The sequence below is a fragment of the Triticum dicoccoides genome, chromosome 5B (genome assembly GCF_002162155.2).
Source record: "Triticum dicoccoides isolate Atlit2015 ecotype Zavitan chromosome 5B, WEW_v2.0, whole genome shotgun sequence".
Lineage (NCBI taxonomy): Eukaryota > Viridiplantae > Streptophyta > Magnoliopsida > Poales > Poaceae > Triticum > Triticum dicoccoides.
The window spans coordinates 472,725,870-472,748,435 of NC_041389.1; positions in this window are offsets into that span (position 1 = coordinate 472,725,870).

Genomic DNA, 22,566 nt, shown 5'->3' on the forward strand with positions numbered 1-22,566 from the left:
CAATGTTCATGCTCAAACTTGGTTTAAAACTAATCCCGTAGGTAAATGTAGAGGTAGCATGCCGACGGCGATCACATCGACCTTGGAACCATTCCTGATGCGCATCGTCACCTCGTCCTTCGCCAGTCTCCGCTTATTCCGCAGCTCCTGCTGTGAGTTACAAATGTGAGCAACGGCATCGGTATCAAATACCCAGGAGTTACTACGAGTACTGGTAAGGTACACATCAATTACATGTATATCAAATATACCTTTAGTGTTGCCGGCCTTCTTGTCCACTAAGTACTTGGGGCAGTTCTGCTTCCAGTGACCCTTCCCTTTGCAATAAAAGCACTCAGTCTCAGGCTTGGGTCCATTCTTTGACTTCTTCCCGGCAACTGGCTTACCGGGCGCGCCAACATCTTTGCCATCCTTCTTGAAGTTCTTCTTACCCTTGCCCTTCTTGAACTTAGTGGTCTTATTGACCATCAACACTTGATGTTCTTTCTTGATTTCAACCTCTGCTGACTTCAGCATTGAAAATACCTCAGGAATGGTCTTCACCATCCCCTGCATATTGTAGTTCAGCACAAAGCTCTTGTAGCTTGGTGGGAGCGACTGAAGGATTCTGTCAATGACCGCCCCGTCCGGGAGGTTGATCTCCAGCTGGGACAGGCGGTTGTGCAACCCAGACATTTTGAGTATGTGCTCACTGACAGAACTATTTTCCTCCATCTTACAACTATAGAACTTGTCGGAGACTTCATATCTCTCGACCCGGGCGAACATCTCATATGCTCCGTGTTTCTCAAAACGCTTTTGGAGCCCCGGTTCTAAGCTGTAAAGCATGCCGCACTGAACGAGGGAGTAATCATCAGCACGTGATTGCCAAGTGTTCATAACGTCTTGGTTCTCTGGGATGGGTGCTTCACCTAGCGGTGCATCTAGGACATAATCTTTCTTGGCTGCTATGAGGATGATCCTCAGGTTCCGGACCCAGTCCGAATAGTTGCTGCCATCATCTTTCAGCTTGGTTTTCTCTAGGAACGCGTTGAAGTTCATGTTGACATGAGCGTTGGCCATTTGATCTACAAGACATATTTTGCAAAAGTTTTAGACTAAGTTCATCTAATCAAATTGTTTAATGAACTCCCACTCAGATTAGACATCCCTCTAGTCATCTAAGTGTTACACGATCTGAGTCGACTAGGCCGTGTCCGATCATCACGTGAGACGGACTAGTCATCATCGGTGAACATCTCCATGTTGATCGTATCTTCCATACGACTCATGTTCGACCTTTCGGTCTCTGTGTTCCGAGGCCATGTCTGTACATGCTAGGCTCATCAAGTTAACCCTTTCTACATGTGTAAATCTGTCTTACACCCGTTGTATGTGAACGTAAGGATCTATCACACCCGATCATCACGTGGTGCTTCGAAATGACGAACTTTAGCAACGGTGCACAGTTAGGGGAAACACTTTCTTGAAATTATTATAAGGGATCATCTTATTTACTACCGCCGTTCTAAGTAAACAAGATGCATAAAACATAATAAACATCACATGCAATTATATAGTAGTGACATGATATGGCCAATATCATATAGCTCCTTCGATCTCCATCTTGAGGGCTCCATGATCATCTTCGTCACCGGCATGACACCATGATCTCCATCATCATGATCTCCATCATTGTGTCTTCATGAAGTTGTCACGCCAACGACTACTTCTACTTCTATGGCTAACGCGTTTAGCAATAAAGTAAAGTAATTTACATGGCGTTCTTCAATGACACGCAGGTCATACAAAAATAAAGACAACTCCTATGGCTCCTGCCGGTTGTCATACTCATCGACATGCAAGTCGTGATTCCTATTACAAGAACATGATCTCATACATCACAATATATCATTCATCATTCATCACAACTTCTGGCCATATCACATCACATGACAATTGCTGCAAAAACAAGTTAGACGTCCTCTAATTGTTGTTGCATCTTTTACGTGGCTGCAATTGGGTTCTAGCAAGAATGTTTTCTTACCTATGAATAACCACAACGTGATTTTGTCAACTTCTATTTACCCTTCATAAGGACCCTTTTCATCTAATCTGCTCCAACTAAAGTAGGAGAGACAGACACCCGCTAGCCACCTTATGCAACTAATGCATGTCAGTCGGTGGAACCTGTCTCACGTAAGCGTACGTGTAAGGTCGGTCTGGGCCGCTTCATCCCACAATACCGCTGGAGCAAGAAAAGACTAGTAGCGGCAAGCAAGTTGGCAAGATCTACGCCCACAACAAAATTGTGTTCTACTCGTGCAATAGAGAACTACGCATAGACCTAGCTCATGATGCCACTGTTGGGGAACGTTGCAGAAAATATATTTTTTCCTACGGTTTCACCAAGATCCATCTATGAGTTCATCTAAGCAACGAGTGAAAGGGGAGATGCATCTACATACCACTTTGTAGATCGCGAGCGGAAGCATTCAAAAGAACGGGGTTGAAGTAGTCGTTCTCGTCGTGATCCTATCACCGGAGATCCTAGCGCCGAACGGACGACACCTCCGTGTTCAACACACGTACGGTCAGCGTGACGTCTCCTCAATCTTGATCCAGCAAGGGGGAAGGAGAGAATGATGATGATCCAGCAGCATGACGGCGTGGTGGTGGATGCAGCAGAACTCCGGCAGGGCTTCGCCAAGCTGCTGCGGGAGGAGGACGAGGTGTAGCAGGGGGAGGGAGGCGCCAAGACTCTGGGTTCGGCTGCCCTCCCCCTGACCTCCTTTATATAGGCCCCCAGGGGGGGCGCCGGCCCTAGGAGATGCAATCTCCCAAGGGGGGCGGCGGCCAGGGGGGGTGGAGTGCCCCCCAAGGCAAGTGGTGCGCCCCCACCTAGGGTTTCCAACCCTAGGCGCAGGGGGGGCCCAAGGGGGGGCACACCAGCCCACTAGGGGCTGGTTCCCCTCCCACTTCAGCCCACGGGGCCCTCCGGGATAGGTGGCCCCACCCGGTGGACCCCCGGGACCCTTCCGGTGGTCCCGATACAATACCGGGTGACCCCAAAACTTTCCCGATGGCCGAAACAACACTTCCTATATAGTTTTCTTTACCTCCGGACCATTCCAGAACTCCTCGTGACGTCCGGGATCTCATACGGGACTCCGAACAACATTCGGTTTGCTGCATACTCATATTCATACAACCCTAGCGTCACCGAACCTTAAGTGTGTAGACCCTACGGGTTCGGGAGACATGTAGACATGACCGAGACGGCTCTCCGGTCAATAACCAACAGCGGGATCTGGATACCCATGTTGGCTCCCACATACTCCTCGATGATCTCATCGAATGAACCACGATGTCGAGGATTCAAGCAACCCCATATACTATTCCCTTTGTCAGACGGTATGTTACTTGCCCGAGACTCGATCGTTGGTATCCCAATACCTCGTTCAGTATCGTTACCGGCAAGTCACTTTACTCGTACTGTAATGCATGATCCTGTGACCAGACACTTGGTCACTTTGAGCTCATTATGATGATGCACTACCGAGTGGGCCCAGTGATACCTCTCCGTAACAGGGAGTGACAAATCCCAGTCTCGATCCGTGTCAACCCAACAGACACTTTCGGAGATACCTGTAGTGCACCTTTATAGTCACCCAGTTACGTTGTGACGTTTGGTACACCAAAGCACTCATACGGTATCCGGGAGTTACACGATCTCACGGTCTAAGGAAGAGATACTTGACATTGGAAAAGCTCTAGCAAAATGAACTACACGATCTTGTGCTATGCTTAGGATTGGGTCTTGTCCATCACATCATTCTCCTAATGATGTGATCCCGTTGTCAACGACATCTAATGTCCATAGTCAGGAAACCATGACTATCTATTGACCAACGAGCTAGTCAACTAGAGGCTTACTAGGGACGTATTGTGGTCTATGTATTCACACGTGTATTACGATTTCCGGATAATACAATTATAGCATGAATAAAAGACAATTATCATGAACAAGGAAATATAAGAATAATCCTTTTATTATTGCCTCTAGGGCATATTTCCAACAGGCTCAAGCAGGGAACTTATCCCAACGATCCTCATCAAACTCCTCGGCGGCAGGGATGGTCTCCTCGACGTCCTCCTCAGAATCAGTCCACCTGTAGCCTTGCTTCTCCATCCACTCGACCTCTAGAGTGATGCGATCCTCAGAACCGCCAGACACATCCTCGCCATACAGCTGCAAGATCTTCTTGTCCCAGCGATGACACTCCTTGGATGCCACGTGAGTCCTGTACTACCCCTTAGCTTGCATGCAAAAAGGAGTCTTCATCTTGTCCTTCAGCTTCTTGGCCCACGAGGGCATAGAGGAACTATGGGAAGACCTAGTAGCACGGCCCTCAGCAACATCCTCTGCGCCAGCATCCTCCTCATCAACAGCAGCCCTAGCAGCAGACGCCTCAGCACGAGTAGTAGTGTTGGCCCGGTTGGGCTTGACACGGAGACAGATGGGATCATGTCGAATCCAGTCTGGAGCAAGGAACTCATCACCAGGGAACGTCTTCTCCCAAGTCTTAGAGATCAGCAGAAACAGATAGGGCCCATAGATAGGCACCTTGCGGTTGAACACCGCAAACCGAAGCTCACACCACATGATGTGTGAGACATCAAGTGGCTAAGTCTGAGACACACGAGCCTCCTCACACAGGGGCATCATATCCACCATATAGGCATGAACCTTGTCCTTGTCACCAATGCGAGGGAAAAATACATGATATCCAGAAAAGAGTTGAGCACCCACGCCGACTTGCCATTGGCAAGTGCCTTTTCAACATAGAATGGCTGAAGCTTGTCCTTGTTAGCAGACTCAGAATTAGCATGGGGGCGGACACCCACGGGAGTGGCGAGCCCGTCATCAGGAACATGGAGAAGATCCATGAACTCCTTCCAAGTAGCAGTCAACTTACGTCCATTGGTCATCCAGGTCATCCTCCGCTCCTCATCAGGGTGAAAGTATACTGAGGCAAAGAACTGACAGATAAGCTCAGGGTCATAGTCAAGGTGAAAAGAGATCACATGTTTAATACCAAACTGCTCCACCAAGTCCAGAGCTTCTCCAAAGTACTCACGATGCTTGTCCTTCCTCAGGTGATGCATTTCTATCCATTTGACATCCACGTAGGTATTCTGCTTGTTCTTGATGACATCCAGATAAGTGAGAGTCTGTTCCTTGTTCCAAAACAGCTCACAACCTCTGACAGTAGCACGAGGGTTCACATACGAGTTGAGCTGCCTGAGACGGATGTACTCAGATTGGGGTATCTCGTCCATGCCCTTAGTGGGTTCCTTGTGCTTGCTAGCGGATGTCTTGACATGGCGCTTGGGGGCAATGGAGCCCTCTGGTGCTTCACTTGGATTGCACATACGCTTGGAGCCCGTGTCACGACTAGTATTGGAACGGCGAGATCCACCACCTGAGACACAAACGCAAAACACCCATGAAACGCAAAAAGGATCAATGCAAAGACCACGGCAAAGCACAAGAAACACAGAGAAAATATACGTGAAAGTTGCCATGAGATAGATGTGATCTACGGTAGTACTGCCAGAGCCTGCAGTACTAAAATTTTAGTACCGCTCCAAGTCGCGGTAGTACCGTGCGAGGTCACGGTAGTACTGGGGCGGGAGCGGTAGTAAAATTTTAGTGCCGCAGCGAGTGCGGTATACCGCGCCAGACGGGCGGTAGTACCGTACAAGCGGTAGTACCGCGCCTGACGGGCGGTAGTACCGCACTGCGTCAGATCCAAACGAAAGTTTGAATCTGAAAAGAACCGCGAAACCATGGCGGTGCTACAGTGATCAAATCTAGCACAGGACAAAAAGACAAGTATAATCCCTACACAATGCTACTCTCCTATATCCTACTCTTGCATAGATTTAGCCTAAAAATCTCAAGAACCCACAAGTCTTCCCCACAAACCTAGAGGCAAAGAAAACAACAAAAATGAGAGGGAGATGGGGAAATACCTTGGTCCATGGCAAGAGCACGTGGTGGGGAACGATCCCACCGAACAGAATCGCAGGAGAGCGGCCGGAGGCGGAGATCCAGCGAGGGACGCCGGCCCCATTCTTGAGCGAGGGAGAGAGAGGGAGACGAATTGGGGAAACTGACGAATGGGTATGGGGGAGTTAGAACTCCCCCTGCCCGTCCTTATCCCCACTCGTCTATGACAGCGCGGTAGTACCGCATATCATCGCGGTAGTACCGCTTGGGTGGAAGTACCGCACCGAAGCGGTAGTACCGCTCTCCCAGGCGGCAGTAAAAAAATACTACCGCGTGGGGGCGGTAGTACCGTGCTCTCCACACGCGGTAGTACCATAGAAGGCTGCGGTAGTACCGTGAGCTCAAGAAAAAGCAGGTTACAACACACAAAAAGAGGTCTTTGCAAGGAAACTTTTAACACAAGAGACACCATAAGAACACACACAACCCAAGGCAGAAGGACAACAAAGATCAACCACGCGACACTACCTCTCAAAAGGAGAGGGCGGTGGCCGGATCCACCTATGTTTGAGTTAGTTGGTATGGCACCGCAAAGAATTATCCTTGGGCCCATGACCAAAACTCGTCTTTGAAGCACAAGAACCATAAAAAATGGCTAATGTGAAAGAGTTGATCGATTTATGCATAATGGGGGGAGGGAGAGTTCATTGAGAGAACAACACTCCCCCTATGTCCATGCCTACACCTAAACTAGACAACAAGTTGAGTGTGGTGGGGGGTGCAAGGGTTCAAGTCACATTGCTCGAATCAATGATATTTAGCTCATGCCTTAACTCGCGAAATCTTGCTTCATCCAAGGGTTCGTGAAAATATCTGCAAGGTTATCATGAGTGTTGACATACTTGAGCTCGATCTCCCCTCGCCTAATGTGATCCCGGATGAAGTGATACCGAATCTCAATATGCTTCATCTTGAAGTGTTGCACCGGGTTGAGAGAAATCTTGATGGCACTTTCATTATCACACCAAAGAGGCACTTTGTCACAAATGACACCGTACTCCTTTAAAGTTTGCCTCATCCATAAGAGTTGTGCACAACTACTACGGCCGCCACATATTCCGCTTCGGTGGACGAGAGAGACACACAACTTTGCTTCTTGGAAGACCAACTCACCAAAGAGCAACCAAGAAATTGGCACCCTCCGGAGGTGGACTTCCTATCCACTTTGTCTCCCACCCAATCGGAATCCGTATATCCTTCAAGCTTGAAGTTTTCCCTTCTTGGGTACCATAAGCCAAAGTTTGGGGTATGAGCAAAATATCGAAAGATTCGCTTGACCGCCACATAGTGACTTTCCTTCGGTGCGGCTTGAAACCGTGCACACATTCCCACACTCAACATGATATCCGGTCTAGATGCACAAAGGTAAAGCAAGGAGCCAATCATGGAGCGATATACCTTTTGATCCACCGCTTTACCATTGGGATCAATGTCAAGTTGGCACTTGGTAGGCATTGGAGTAGAAGTCGGCTTGACATCACTTAGCTTGAATCTTTTTAGCATGTCTTGAGTGTATTTGGCTTGGTTGATGAAGGTTCCTTCTTTTCTTTGTTTGATATCAAAACCAAGGAAGAACTTCAACTCTCCCATCAAAGACATCTTGAACTTGGAGGTCATGAGAGCGGCAAATTCCTCATTGAAAGCTTTGTTAGGGGAACCAAAGATAATATCATCAACATGTAGTTGGCATACAAACAACTCCCCTTTGACCTTCTTAGTAAAAAGAGTGGGATCGATTTGCCCCACCTCAAATCCACGATCTTGTAACAACTCGGTAAGGTGGTCATACCACGCACGTGGGGCTTGTTTAAGGCCATAGAGTGCCTTATCGAGTTGATACACATGATCCGGGAAGTAGGGATCCTTGAACCTGGGGGGTTGCTTGACATAGACCAACTCATTAATAGGACCATTAAGAAAAGCACTTTTCACATCCATTTGTTGCAACTTAAAGTTGTGATTGGAAGCATAAGCAATCAACAAACGAATGGATTCAAGGCGAGCAACGGGAGCAAAGGTTTCACCGTAGTCGATACCCTCGACTTGGGAGTAGCCTTGTGCTACCAATCTTGCCTTGTTGCGAATGATGTTCCCATGAGCATCTTGCTTGTTCTTGAAAATCCACTTGGTTCCAATGATGTTGTGGTTACCCGATGGCCTTGGCACCAATCTCCACACCTTGTTGTACTCGAAGTTGTTGAGTTCTTCATGCATGGCATTTAGCCAATCCGAGTCTTCGAGCGCCTCATAGACCTTTTGGGGTTCAACACAAGAGACAAACGCGTGATGTTCACAATAGTTTGCTAATTGTCTATGAGTGCTTACCCCCTTTCTTAGGCTTCCAACCACATTCTCCATGAGATGGCCTTTGGTTGTGAGTTTGGAAGTAATCTTCGCGGCACGACGCTCTAATTCCTCCTCGGATGTGGAAGGAGGAGGGTTAACTTGATTATCTTGAGCGCCGTCTTGAGCTTGTTCTTGATCTTGAGCTTGCTCATGATCTTGAACTTGCTCGAGGGGGAGAACTTGACCTTGGGCATCATTTGGAGGTTCACCACCATCTTGAGATTGATCTTGCCCTTGGTCTTGTTCACGAGGTTGAGGGCCTTCACTTTGTTCTTCGGAAGCGTGTGGGTCTTGAGGAGGTGATGGCTCCACTTGAGTGGAGCATTGTCCTTCTCCTTCGGCCATAAGGGGTTCCTCAATGGGTAGAATATGACCAATACCCATTCTTCTTATTGCTTGGGGAGGAAATTCATCACCTACACCACAAGTACCACTTTGCTCCACTTGGGAGCCATTATTTTTGTTAAACTCCATGTTACACGTCTCCTCAATGAGTCCGGTGGACTTGTTGAGAACACGGTAAGCATGAGAGTTTGTAGCATAACCAACAAATATGCCCTCATAAGCTCTAGCCTCAAATTTAGACAAACGAACACCTTTCTTGAGAATGAAACACTTACACCCGAACACCCGGAAGTACTTGATATTGGGCTTGTTGCCGGTGAGTATCTCATAAGGGGTCTTGTTCAAGCCTTTGCGGAGATAGAGCCGATTGGATGCATGACACGCTGTGTTGATGGCTTTGGCCCAAAAGTTGTATGGAGGCTTGAATTCTGCCATCATGGTCCTTGCCGCATCCATCAACGTCCGGTTCTTCCTCTCCGCTGCACCATTTTGTTGAGGGGTATATGGTGCGACATATTGATGCTTGATCCCCTCATCACTAAGAAACTCATCCAAGATGTAGTTCTTGAACTCGGTGCCGTTGTCACTCCTTATTGTCTGACGTTGAGCTTCATTTGCAAAGTCGATAATGGTTTGTTGAGTCTCACTCTTCCTCTTGAAGAAGTATACCCAAGTGTATCTTGAATAATCATCCACAATCACCAAGCAATACTTTCTACCTCCAAGACTATCAAATGATGGGGGCCCAAAGAGATCCATGTGAAGGATCTCCAAGGGTCTCTTCGAGTAGATGATGGTCGTGGGAGGGTGAGCCTTCTCATGAAGCTTTCCTTCAATACAAGCACTGCAAGCACGGTCTTTGGCAAAACTAACATTTGTTAGTCCACGGACATGGTCCCCCTTGAGAAGACTTTGCAAAGATCTCATATTGACGTGGGCTAAACAGCGATGCCAAAGCCATCCCACGTCAACTTTAGCCATTAGGCATGTCGCGGTCTTAGTGGGTCGCTCCGAAAAGTTTATCACATAGAGACCATTCTCAACATGCCCAACAAAGGCTACTTTAAGAGTCTTGCTCCACAAGAGGGCCACGGTATCAATGTCAAAGAAGGTGGCAAAGCCCATGAGTGCAAGTTGACGAACGAAAAGTAAATTGTATGCAAGGGACTCAACAAGCATGACTTTCTGGATCGTTAGATCATGAGAAATGACAACCTTGCCAAGACTCAATACCTTAGAATGTGAGGCATCACCCCACTCGACATTGGTGGGCATAGATGGAATCTTTTGCACGTCCACCACCAAGTCCTTGCTCCCGGTCATATGATTTGTTGCTCCACTATTGAGCAACCATGACCCCCCACCGGAAGCAAACATCTACAAGAGATCAATGCTTGGTTTTAGGTACCCATTTAGTAATGGGTCATTTGATGTTAGTAACAAGGGTCTTAGGAACCCAAATAGACCATTCAATGTACTCATAAGGAGAACCAAAATTTTTAGCATAAACATGTCCATCACTAGCACGGCACAACACATATGATGGGTTAAAGTCGCCGGCTTTGTTGGAGGAAATGGTTTTGCCCTTTTTTACATCAACGCCCTTCACTTTTTCCTTCTTCTCCTTAGGAGAACCCTCCCCCTCTTTCACAAAAGTTGCTTGAGAGGAGGAGGACGTTTGGTCTTGTCGTTCTTCTTCTTATTCTTGGACTTGGGTGCAAACCCAATTCCCTTCTTGGCCACAACTTCCTTTCGATTGCTCAAAAGGTCGTTAAGGTTCTTCTCACCTTGAATGAAAGTCACAAGGCCTTTCTCAAGTTGATCCTTCAACTTGGCATTCTCCTCCACAAGATGCACATGCTCACAACACGGGTTAGTAGCATATGCATTATCAATTAATACCATATGAGGGAAGGTGGCCTTTTCCTTGGTTAGCTTAACTTGGAGTTGAGCATGAGACTCCTTGAGGTTAGCGTGAGCACCCTTCAAGACCTTGTGGGCCTTGTCAAGTACCTCAAACTCCTCCTTGAGTCTAGCATGATCAACCCCAACTTTAGCCTTCTCGGAAGTTAGCACACGAGACACGACAAGAGCATGATCAAGATGTTTCTTTAACTTAGCATGGTCATCGTTGTATGACTCCTCAAGAGTCAAACGATGCCCACGCTCTTCCTCAAGAGCATTAGAGAGATCCGATATCTCATCGGCATAGTCACGACTATGACCTTCCATCTTAGAGATGGTTTCTTCATGAGCCTCGATCATGTCATTGGCCTCACCAAGTTGTTCCAAGAGAGCAACAAAGTGCTTCTTGGATTTGTCCTTGAGCTTACTCATAAAAGACTCAAATTCATTCACTTCGTCATTAGACTCATCATGTTCATCAATGCAATCCTCCAAGGAGGGATTAGTAATGATGGTGGTTTTGATGTTGGGGGTTACCTTGTTGGAAGCTTTATCCATGATGCACTTGGCGGTGATGTTCTCGTTGGGTGAATCAAAGGGAGACACTCGGGGAGTGGTAGCAATGGCAACGGACGTCATGGCCATTGCTTCTCCATTTTCATCATTATCATCATCCTCATGGTATTCTTCTTGAACCACTAACCCACGAGTAGGAGTCTTCTTGGTGAAGTTGTTCTTGTTGGGGAAGGACATGGCTTTGTCTTTTGGGATGAACTTGCCACCATTGTCTTCCCGCTTCTCGTAAGGACAATCCACAACGAAATGGCTCACATTGCCATAGTTGAAGCAAGTTCTAACTCGTTGCTTGCCCTTGAAGCCACTTGAGTTGTTCTTGTTGAAGTTGGGTCTTGTATTCTTCTTGCTCCAAAATTGTCTTGAAGCAAGAGCCATGTGCTCATGATAATCATATTTGGTGTCTTCGGGGTTGCTCTCCTCATCTTCCTCTTCTTCCTCTTCTTCCACACTAACCTTGGCCTTCAAAGCAAGGTTGGGCTTCTTTGTCCTTTGAGAACGAAGCACCGCATTGTCAGCGGTCTTGTCCAAGATGCTCATCGCAATGAACACATCCAACACTTCACTTGAGGTCATGGAGTGGAAGTCCGGTCTTTGACGAATGACGGAGGACATGGCCTTGTTGTAGGGCATCGTGGCCTTGAGGAACTTGCGCTTGATCCAATTGTCATCCTTGTCCTTGCTCCCATGATCTCGGAGTGAGACCGTGAGTTTGGTCACTCTTCGAAAGAGCTCACGAGGTTCTTCATCTTCTTTCATTGCAAACTCATCGGCTTCATCTTGTACCACTTCATAGTTGGAGCCTTGAATGCTAGCACTTCCTCGATAGAGAGACACAACGCATTGCCATGTGTCTTTGGCCATGGCATGAGGTCGAAGATGAGGGAGATCTTTGGTAAGGATTGCATCTTGGATGATGAAGAGGGCACTCTCATTGAATTGATTATCCACCACTTCTCTCGGGGTGAAGTTGCTTCGGTCATGTGGATAGAAACCATCTTCAATGATTCTCCAAAGATTAGTATTCACATGATTTAAATGATGCTTGAAGCGATACACCCAAGAATCAAAATCCTCATTTTTCACAATCTTAGGAGGAGGACCGGCATGATTTAAATGAGTAGAGGGAATCGGTCCTCCATAAAATGGAGGTTCCACATGGGCAAAGATGCCGGTGCCATTTCTACCACTAGTAGAAGGACCCTTCTCACTATTAGCTTCCCCCTTGTCGGAGTTAGCATCCGTCACCTTGTTAGCGGGATCACCCACTTTCAACGGCGAGGTAGGTAATTTAAGTCCTTCTAAGAATTTATTAAACATGCTTTCGACCGTGGTTGTCATGGAGGTTTTCAATGTGTCCAAGGCCACATTAAATTCCTCACGGGACACCGCGGTTTCCCCATTACCCGTAGACGAGATCGGATTCACACCGGAGTGCTCCTCCTCCCCACCGTCTATGGTGTCAACCATACTCTTTGGACGACAACGTCCTTAATAAAGAGACGAGGCTCTGATACCAATTGAAAGGATCGATATAGTTGACTAGAGGGGGGGGGGTGAATAGGCAACTAATAATTTTTAGCTTTTCTTTACCAATTTAAACTTTGCATCAAAGTAGGTTGTCTAGATATGCAACTAGGTGGACAACCTATATGATGCAACAACAACAAATACACGAGCAAGCAAGGGATACAACACGAGTAAGCTTGCAAAAGTAAAGGTGCGAGATAACCAAGAGTGGAGCCGGTGGAGATGAGGATGTGTTACCGAAGTTCCTTCCTTTTGAGGGGAAGTACGTCTTCGTTGGAGTGGAGTGGAGGCACAATGCTCCCCAAGAAGCCACTAGGGCCACCGTATTCTCCTCACGCCCTCACACAATGCGAGATGCCGTGAATCCACTATTGGTGCCCTTGAAGGCGGTGATCGAACCTTTACAAACAAGGTTGGGGCAATCTCCACAACTTAATTGGAGGCTCCCAACAACACCATGAAGCTTCACCACAATGGAGTATGGCTCCGAGGTGACCTCAACCGTCTAGGGTGCTCAAACACCCAAGAGTAACAAGATCCGCTAGGGATAAGTGGGGGGAATCAAATCTCTCTTGGTGGAAGTGTAGATCGAGGCCTTCTCAACTAATCCCGAGCAAATCAACAAGTTTGATTGGCTAGGGAGAGAGATCGGGCGAAAATGGAGCTTGGAGCAACAATGGAGCTTGGAGGTGGAAGAGGTGGCCAACTAGAGGTAGGAGACACCCCTTTTATAGTCAAGGAAAAGATCCAACCGTTATCCACATGTCCAGCCTGCGACATGCGGTACTACCGCTCCAGGGGCGCGGTACTACCGCAAGGCCCCGCGGTACTACCATGAGGGACCACGGTACTTCCGCGGCAGCAACGAAGACTAGGACCGGCCTGACTGAGGGCAGTACTTCCGCGGGCGCGGTACTACCGCTCCCCCTTGCGGTACTACCGCAGGGCAGGAAAGTCCTAGCCTACAAAGAGCACAGATGAATAAAAATACATCCGTGCCTACTTCCGCTGGAAACGAAACAGTGCGAAAATCCGACGCGGTACTACCGCTAAGACGCGGTATTACCGTAACCTAGCTGAACCAGGCGGCGCGTGGTACTACCGCGCACGAGGCGCGGTACTACCGTGGAGGCGCGGATCTAAAAAATTACATCCGCTCCTACTACCGCGACGCAGCGGTACTAGGTATGAGGGCCACGATACTACGACTCGAAGGGAGCAGTACTACCGTGGGCACCCGCGGTACTTCCGCGTGGGACGAGCGGTACTACCGTGGGGGCTCGGATGTAAAAAATTACATCCGCCCCTACTACCGTACCAAAGCGGCACTAGGCCAGGGAGCCACAGTACTAAGACTCCAGAGGAGCGGTACTACCGTGGGCTCCAGCGGTACTACCGCGGGTGCTTGCGGTACTACCGCTCCAGAGAGCAGTACTACCGCAAGTTTAGCAGTAGCCGTCAGAAAAAGCACAAAGAGGATAACGGAGGAAAGCTCCAAAGTGCAAGGGAAAGGTGGAGGCAAGGAAGGAAACGTGTATGTCATGATTCCACCCGAACCTTTCTGACGCGGACCCCCTCTTAATAGCACGGCTCTCCTACGACTCAAATCCACCAAAAAGAAACGTAGAACAACACTGTCCTCAATAGTCTTCGAGGGGCACCGAATCGTCTCGTGCCTAGTGATGAAGCGTTTGAGAAACTCAAGGCACATGATTAGTCCGCAAAAGCATTGTCATCAATCACCAAAACACCTTAGGGATAAATATGCCCTTAAAATGATGTTCAGGTTGATGCTCAACCCATCAATAATAATAATGATGTAGAGATTGAACCTGCGGTTGATCTTGATAACCCACAATCAAAGAATCAACGTTATGATAAGAGAGACTTTGTTGCTAGGAAGCACGGTAAAGAAAGAGAACCATTGGTTCAGAAACCCATGCCTTTTCATCCTATACCATCCATGAAAAGGGATGATGAGGATTTTGAGCGCTTTACTGAATTGATTAGACCTATCTTTTTGCATATGCGTTTGACTGATATGCTTAAAATGAATCCTTATGCTAAGTACATGAAAGATATTGTTACAAATAAAAGAAAGATACCGAAAGCTGAAATTTCCACCATGCTTTCTAATTATACTTTTAAGGGTGGAATACCAAAGAAACTTGGAGATCCAGGAGTACCCACTATACCATGCTCCATTAAAAGAAACTATGTAAAAACTGCTTTATGTGATCTTGGAGCCGGTGTTAGTGTTATGCCTCTCTCTTTATATTGTAGACTTGAATTGAATAAGTTGACACCTACTGAAATATCCATGCAGATGGCCGATAAATCAACTGCTATACTTGTCGGTATATGTGAGGATGTGCCTGTTGTAGTTGCAAACATTACTATCTTTACGGACTTTGTTATTCTTGATATTCCCGAGGACGACAGTATGTCGATTATACTTGGTAGACCCTTTTTGAATACTGCAGGGGCTGTTATTGATTGCATCAAAGGCAATGTCACTTTTCATGTTAATGGTAATCAGCATATGATACAGTTTCCGAGTAAACAACCTCAAGTTCACATTATCAATTCTATTGGAAAAATTCCATCGATTATTATTGGAGGTTTTGAATTTCCCCTTCCTATTGTCAAGAATAAATATGATATTCTTATTATTGGGGAGGTACATATCCCCGTTGAGGTAACCTAGTGTTATTCGAAATTTCTTCGGTTCCATGTTATTCGGAATGAGTTTGTTAACAAGACTTGATCAACCTTGTTAGTAGATTCCTTTTGATAAGCATGAGATGGATGAAGTTAGAAAGCACAACCTTCTGTATCCTCCTTTTACTTTTTGTTATTTAGATTAAATAAAGAAAAAATAGTATTTTCTGTCTGTTTTCTGAATTATCCGTGCAATAAAAAATACCCCAAAAATAAAAGTTCTCCAAATGCCTTGAAAATTAAATATGTTTTTTTCTGGAATATTTGAGAATATCTGGCACTGAGAACACAACAGGAGGAGCAGGCACCTGGCCACGAGGGTCCAGGGCACGCCCACCCCCGGGGCGCGCCCCTGCCTCGTGGGCCCATGGTGGCCCCCTCCACTTATTTCTGCATCCACACACTTCTTCTTCCTCCCAAAAAAATCACCATCCAGCTCAAGCACGAGTTCTAGCTCATTTTGCTGCCATTTTCGATCTCCTTGCTCAAAGCTCCATTCACAAAACTGCTTTGGGGGATTGTTCTTTGGTATGTGACTCCTCCAATGGTCCAATTAGTTTTTGTTCTAGTGCTTTATTCATTGCAAATTTTTGCTGCCTAGATGACCCTGTTCTTGAGCTTGCATGTCAAATTTATTTGGTCCCAAGTAGTTCTAATGCATGATATAGTCTCCAGGCACTTGTGGGAGTAGTTGCTATCAATTTTGTTGAATTTGGTTCATCTTTATTTTGAGCTACTAAAATTTTCAGAAATTTTTCAGAGGAAGGAATATGTCTAGGAAAATGTACCAAGGCGGTTCCTCAAGGAAGCAAGGACCCAGGCTCGCAATACGTGAGCAGGACGATGAACCACCGAGGGAAGCTCAAGTGCGGCCTTGTGAATGGCCGTCAGAGGAGTTTATGGTCAAAGTAGGCATTAAGGATGAATTTGACGCGTATGTGCGTAATGCCGATCTTGAGGAATTCGTGTCAGATAAGTGCTCCCAACACTACTACCTTACTAACTCCTTTGTGAGTAGGTTTAAATTCACGTCTACACGCAATACTCACACTGTCTTATTTGATCTTTATGATAAACATATACCATGGACCTAGAAGATTTTAATACTGCTTGTAAACTCCCGTAGTGGGGCAATGTCAATGAACCTCATAAATCTGAATATAAAGACTTTCTTGCTAGTATCACTGTGGGTGAATCGAGAGAAATCACACAAGCTACCATAGGGAGCATTCATTTTCCTGCTATACATTATTTTGCTCTCTTCATAGATAGATGCATTAACGGTAAAGATGAAGCTTGTCACATGTGTGTTCCTGATCTTAGTGTCCTCAAGAGTGTTGTATTAGGTGATAAACAATATAACTTGGGGGCTATTGTTGCGCGTAGGCTACATCTTAATGGTACATGTGGAAATTTGTTTGGTGGGATTTATGCAACTCGTGTAGCTAATTATCTTGGTATACCCATACATGGAAGTGACAGGGAGTTGCCTCCTGCTTATCTAGGTTGTAATCCATGGTTAGCCACCAATTTCTTGAGAGGAATGAACAATTCCTCTAGTACCGACTAATCTTTGACAGACGTCGCACTGTCCATGTCGCTCTCCCTGCTCCTGGTTTCTTTGACTTTCAGGAAAAAAAGAGATATATTATAACCAGGGAGGAGGTGAACGAGTACGAGAGGAGGACGGAAGCAGCTCGCCTCCAAGTTGCAACTCGTGAGGCAATGGCCGCTGCATCTCAGTACGACCCCAACTACCACTTTGATCCATGGGCATAGACCAACTTAGGCCAAAAGCCTAAGCTTGGGGGAGTACGTATTTCTAACCGACATTACATTCATGTTCACACACTCATTCTAGTTGTTGGTGCTCATACTTTTTCATTGTACTATCCATCTAGTTTAATTTCCCTTTTTCTTGCTTTCTTCTTATGTGTTTGAATAACCTTAAGAAAAACCCAAAAAAAATAGTTGTAGCTTTTAGCTATTTTACTTTCCATGCCTGCAGTGGTAGTAACTAAAAGAAAACCCAAAAAGATTTCTCGTTCTTCTTTTGCTTGTTGGGAGCTTTCCCATGTAAATAGTTTTATTTCTTTTCTTTTCTTTGGGGGTTGAGAGGAGAAGACCATGATGAAAATGTTGAGTGGCTCTCATATGCATTATTGTTGATTTAACCAAGGGCCCATATTACCTTGTCTTCTCCCTTGAATTGAATACTTGCAGATTCCAGCTTAATTAGTCCAATGCACGTGCACTATTATTATTATTATTATCCACACCATTCGGTCGTGCAAGTGAAAGGCAATAATGACAATATATGATGAAATGATTGAGATGAGAGAAGCTGGTATGAACTCGACCTCTCTTGTTTTTGTAAATATGATTAGTTCATCGTTCCTGATTTAGCCTATTATGAATAAACATGTTTGCAATGACAATAAGAGATTATAGTTGCTTATGCCATGCTTAATTAGCTAGGAGTTTATAATGGTTTACCTTGTGTGCCAACATGCTATTAAAATGGTTGTGATGTGGTATGATAGGGTGGTATCCTCCTTTGAACGATTCGAGTGACTTGACTTGGCACATGTTCACGCATGTAGTTGAAACAAAATCAACATAGCCTTCACGATATTTATGTTCATGGTGGATTATATCCTACTCATGCTTGCACTCAATGTTGATTAATTTTAATGCATGTTCATGACTGTTGTTGCTCTCTAATTGGTCGCTTCCCAGTCTCTTTCTAGCCTTCGCTTGTACTAAGCAGGAATACTGCTTGTGCATCCAAAATCCTAAAACCCCAAAGTTATTCCATATGAGTCCACCATACCTTCCTATATGCGATATCTACCTGTCGTTCCAAGTAAATTTGTATGTGCCAAACTCTAAACCTTCAAATGAATTGTATGCTCGAACAGCTCATGTATCAACTAGGGCTGTCTGTATCTTCCATGCTAGGTGGGTTATTCTCAAGAGGGGTGGACTCCGCTCCTAATTCACGAGAAAATGGCTGGTTACCGGGATTCCCAGTCCTATGCTCAAATCAAAATAATTGCAAACAAAACTCCCCCAGGATTATTGTTAGTTGGAGGCACCCGTTTTTTCGGGAAAGCCATGGATTGATGATTGTTGGTGGTGGGGGAGTATAAACTTTACCATTCTGTTTGGGAACCGCCTATAATGTGTGTAGCATGGAAGATATCGAGATCTCTTGGTTGTTATGTTGACAGTGAAAGTATACCGCTCAAAATGTTATTTATCTCTATTTCAAAATCGAGCTCTGGCACCTCTACAAATCCCTACTTCCCTCTGCGAAGGGCCTATCTATTTACTTTTATGTTGAGTCATCACCCTCTTATTAAAAAGCACCCACTGGAGAGCACCGCTGTCACTTGCATTAATTACTATTAATTTATATCGGGTATGACTATGATTGGATCTCTTTTTACCATGAATTACAATGTTTAGTCAGTCCTTGATCTTCAGAGGTGCTCTGCATTTATGTTTTGCGGTCTCATAAAGGGCTAGCGAGATACCATCTTGTTATATCATATTATGATTGTTTTGAGAAAGTGTTGTCATCCGAGATTTATTATTATTGCTCGCTAGTTGATTATGCCATTGATATGAGTAAACATGAGACCTAAGTGTTATTGTGAATATGGTTAGTTAATAATGTTTGCTGAAAACTTGAATGTTGGTTTTACATATTTGCAACAACAAGAGCAAACCGAGTTTGTAAAAGTTTTTCTTTATCACTTTCAGTTTATCAACTGAATTGCTTGAGGACAAGCAAAGGTTTAAGCTTGGGGGAGTTGATACGTCTCTGTCGTATCTACTTTTCCAAACACTTTTGCCCTTGTTTTGGACTCTACCTTGCATGATTTGAATGGAACTAACCCTGACTGACGCTGTTTTCAGCAGAACTGCCATGGTGTTATTTTTGTGCAGAAATAAAAGTTCTCGGAATGACCTAAAAATCCACGGAGCAACTTTTCGGAATTAATAAAAAATATTGGCAAAAGAATCAACGTGAGGGGGCCCACACTGAGGGAGTCATGGATTAAGGGGTCCTCGGACAGCCGGACTATATACTTTGGCCGGACTGTTGGACTATGAAGATACAAGATTGAAGACTTCGTCCCGTGTCCGGATGGGACTCTCCTTTGCATGGAAGGCAAGCTTGGATATTCGGATATGTAGATTTCCTTCTTTGTAACCGACTCTATGTAACCCTAGCCCCCTCCGGTGTCTATATAAACCGGAGGGTTTAGTCCGTAGGACGAGAACAATCATAATCATAGGCTAGCTTCTAGGGTTTAGCCTCTACGATCTCGTGTTAGATCAACTCTTGTAATACTCATATCATCAAGATCAATCAAGCAGGAAGTAGGGTATTGCCTCCATTAAGAGGGCCCAAACCTGGGTAAAACATCGTGTCCCCTGCCTCCTGTTACCATTAGCCTTAGACGCACAGTTCGGGACCCCCTACCCGAGATCCGCCGGTTTTGACACCAACATTGGTGCTTTCATTGAGAGTTCCACCGTGTCGTCGCTGTAAGGCTCGATGGCCGCTTCGATCATCTTCAACAATGCGGTCCAAGGGGAGGTTTTCCTTCCCGGACAGATCTTCATATTCGGCGGCTTTGTACTGCGGGCCAACTCACTTGGCCATCTGGAGCAGATCCATAGCTACGCCCCTGGCCATCAGGTCAGGTTTGGAAGCTTAAACTACACTGCCGACATCCGTGGAGACTTGATCTTCGATGGATTCAAGCTCAGCACAGGTGCGCCAAACAGTCGTGACGGACATGACTTTGATCTGCCGCCAAATAGTATTCAGGAAATCGCACCCGCGTTGGCGCTGGGAATCAACCTGGAGCAGATCATGCCTTCCGAGGACGGGTGGATGGACCACGCCATGGAGGCCGCTTACTCATCGGCGTTGGAGCCGAACACTGATCCCACCTCCTATGAGAGTGGTGTCGTCGGACCCCCGGACTCTTCCCCGGTTGCAGGATCCGAACCGCATGAGTCTGTGCCTATCAAATCAGATTGGGCACCCGTCATGGAGTTCACCACCGCAGATATTTTTCACCACTCACCCTTGGGAGATGTGCTGAACTCATTAAGGTCTCTGTCCTTATCAGGAGACTCTTGGCCGAACTATGTCCGGCTCGGGTGGGAAGCGGGCGATGAAGAAATTCGTTACCCACCCACCACCCACTTTATAGCCACTGTCGATGACTTAACCAACATGCTTGACTTCGACTCCGAAGACATCAACGGCATGGACGACGATGCAGGAGAAGAACAGGAACCACCGCCTATAGGGCGCTGGACCGCCACCTCCTCATATGATATTTATATGGTGGATACCCCTAAAGAAAACAATGGCGATGAGGTAGTGGAAGATAACCCATTGGGGAAGCAATCTAGACAACGGCATCATCGGCGCCGCTCCAAGCCCCGCCATAGCAAAAATAGTGATATGACATAAGGGATAACAATCTGAATGATGCCGAAGACGAATACAATCCTGCCCAGCTAGGGCTTCGAGCAAGCCGAGCAAGAGGAGGGGCAAGCTAGCCCTAAAGAACATGCAAAAGATGGAGAATCAGAGGAAGATAACTACATGCCTCTCTCCGAAGACGAGGTGAGCCTTGGCGACGAAGAATTCATCGTGCCTGAGGACCCCGTCGAGCAGGAGCGCTTCAAATGCCGGCTTATAGCCACTGCAAAAAGCCTGAAGAAAAAACAGCAATAGCTTGAAGCTGATCAGGATCTGCTAACGGATAGATGGACCGAGGTCCTAGCTGCCAAGGAATACGGACTCGAGCGCCCTAGCAAAAGCTACCCAAAGCACAGGCTGCTACCTCAACTCGAGGAGGAGGCCTTAAAGCCCATGCTACCAGCGCATGATGCGGCTGACCGGCCACCCCGTGGCCGCGACAAAGCAGCTTACTAGCCCGATGTCCAGACCGCACCCCGTCTCCAATCAAATGATAATACTAAGGCACGGGGCTACATGACGGACCTGCGAGAAGTATTGGAAAACAAAGCAGGACAGTCAAGATCGATCTACGGATCACGGGGGCATGCCACAAGATGTGATGATGACCGTCAAGCCGGATACAATAAACAAAAGTCCGTCCGAGCTGAATACAATAGATCGGACTAATTCGAACTATGTCGGGATGTAGCCTGGCATAGAGGCGCCGCACACCCCCTGTGCTTCACTGATGAAGTTATGGATCACGAATTCCCAGAAGGGTTTAAACCCGTAAATATTGAATCATACGATGGCACAACAGACCCCGCGGTATGGATCGAAGACTTTCTTCTCCAAGTTAAGGGGTCCTCGGAATGCCAGAGGACCCCATCATCGACGGATTCCATCTCACACGAGTCCTCATGGACGGCGGCAGCAGCCTGAATCTGCTCTATCAGGACACATTATGCAAAATGGGCATTGACCCCTCAAGGATCAAGCCCCCAAAAACCACCTTCAAGGGTGTCATACCCGATGTAGAGGCATGTTGCTCGGGCTCAATCACACTAGAAGTGGTCTTCAGATCTCCAGACAATTTCCGGAGCGAGGAGCTAATCTTCAACATTGTCCCCTTCCGCAGCAGCTATCATGCACTGCTTGGACGAACCGCATTCGCCAAATTCAATGCGGTACCACATTATGCATATCTCAAGCTCAAAATGCCGGGACCTCGCAGGGTTATCACAGTTAATGGAAACACAGAGCACTCGCTTTATACGGAGGAGCACACTGCGGCCCTCGCGGCAGAAGTACAAAATAGCCTTCTTAGGCAAACAGCCAACTCGGCGATAAAGAACCCGGTGTCGGTGTACTAGAGTAGGGGTACCCTAGTATCCCGAACTTGTGCACGGGCAGTTGCAGCACCCTGCGGCAAGGCTTGCCGGGTGACCGCCAAGGTCCTCCGTGGTTCCTTTGGAGCCATTCAAGAACAAAGTATTCAAGCCAAGGAGACAAGGCCCCGGCAAGAGGAGCTTGCCGGGAAGGCCAATCAAGGCATCTCAAGGAACTTGCCGCGACGCGCCACGCGTCCCGGCGA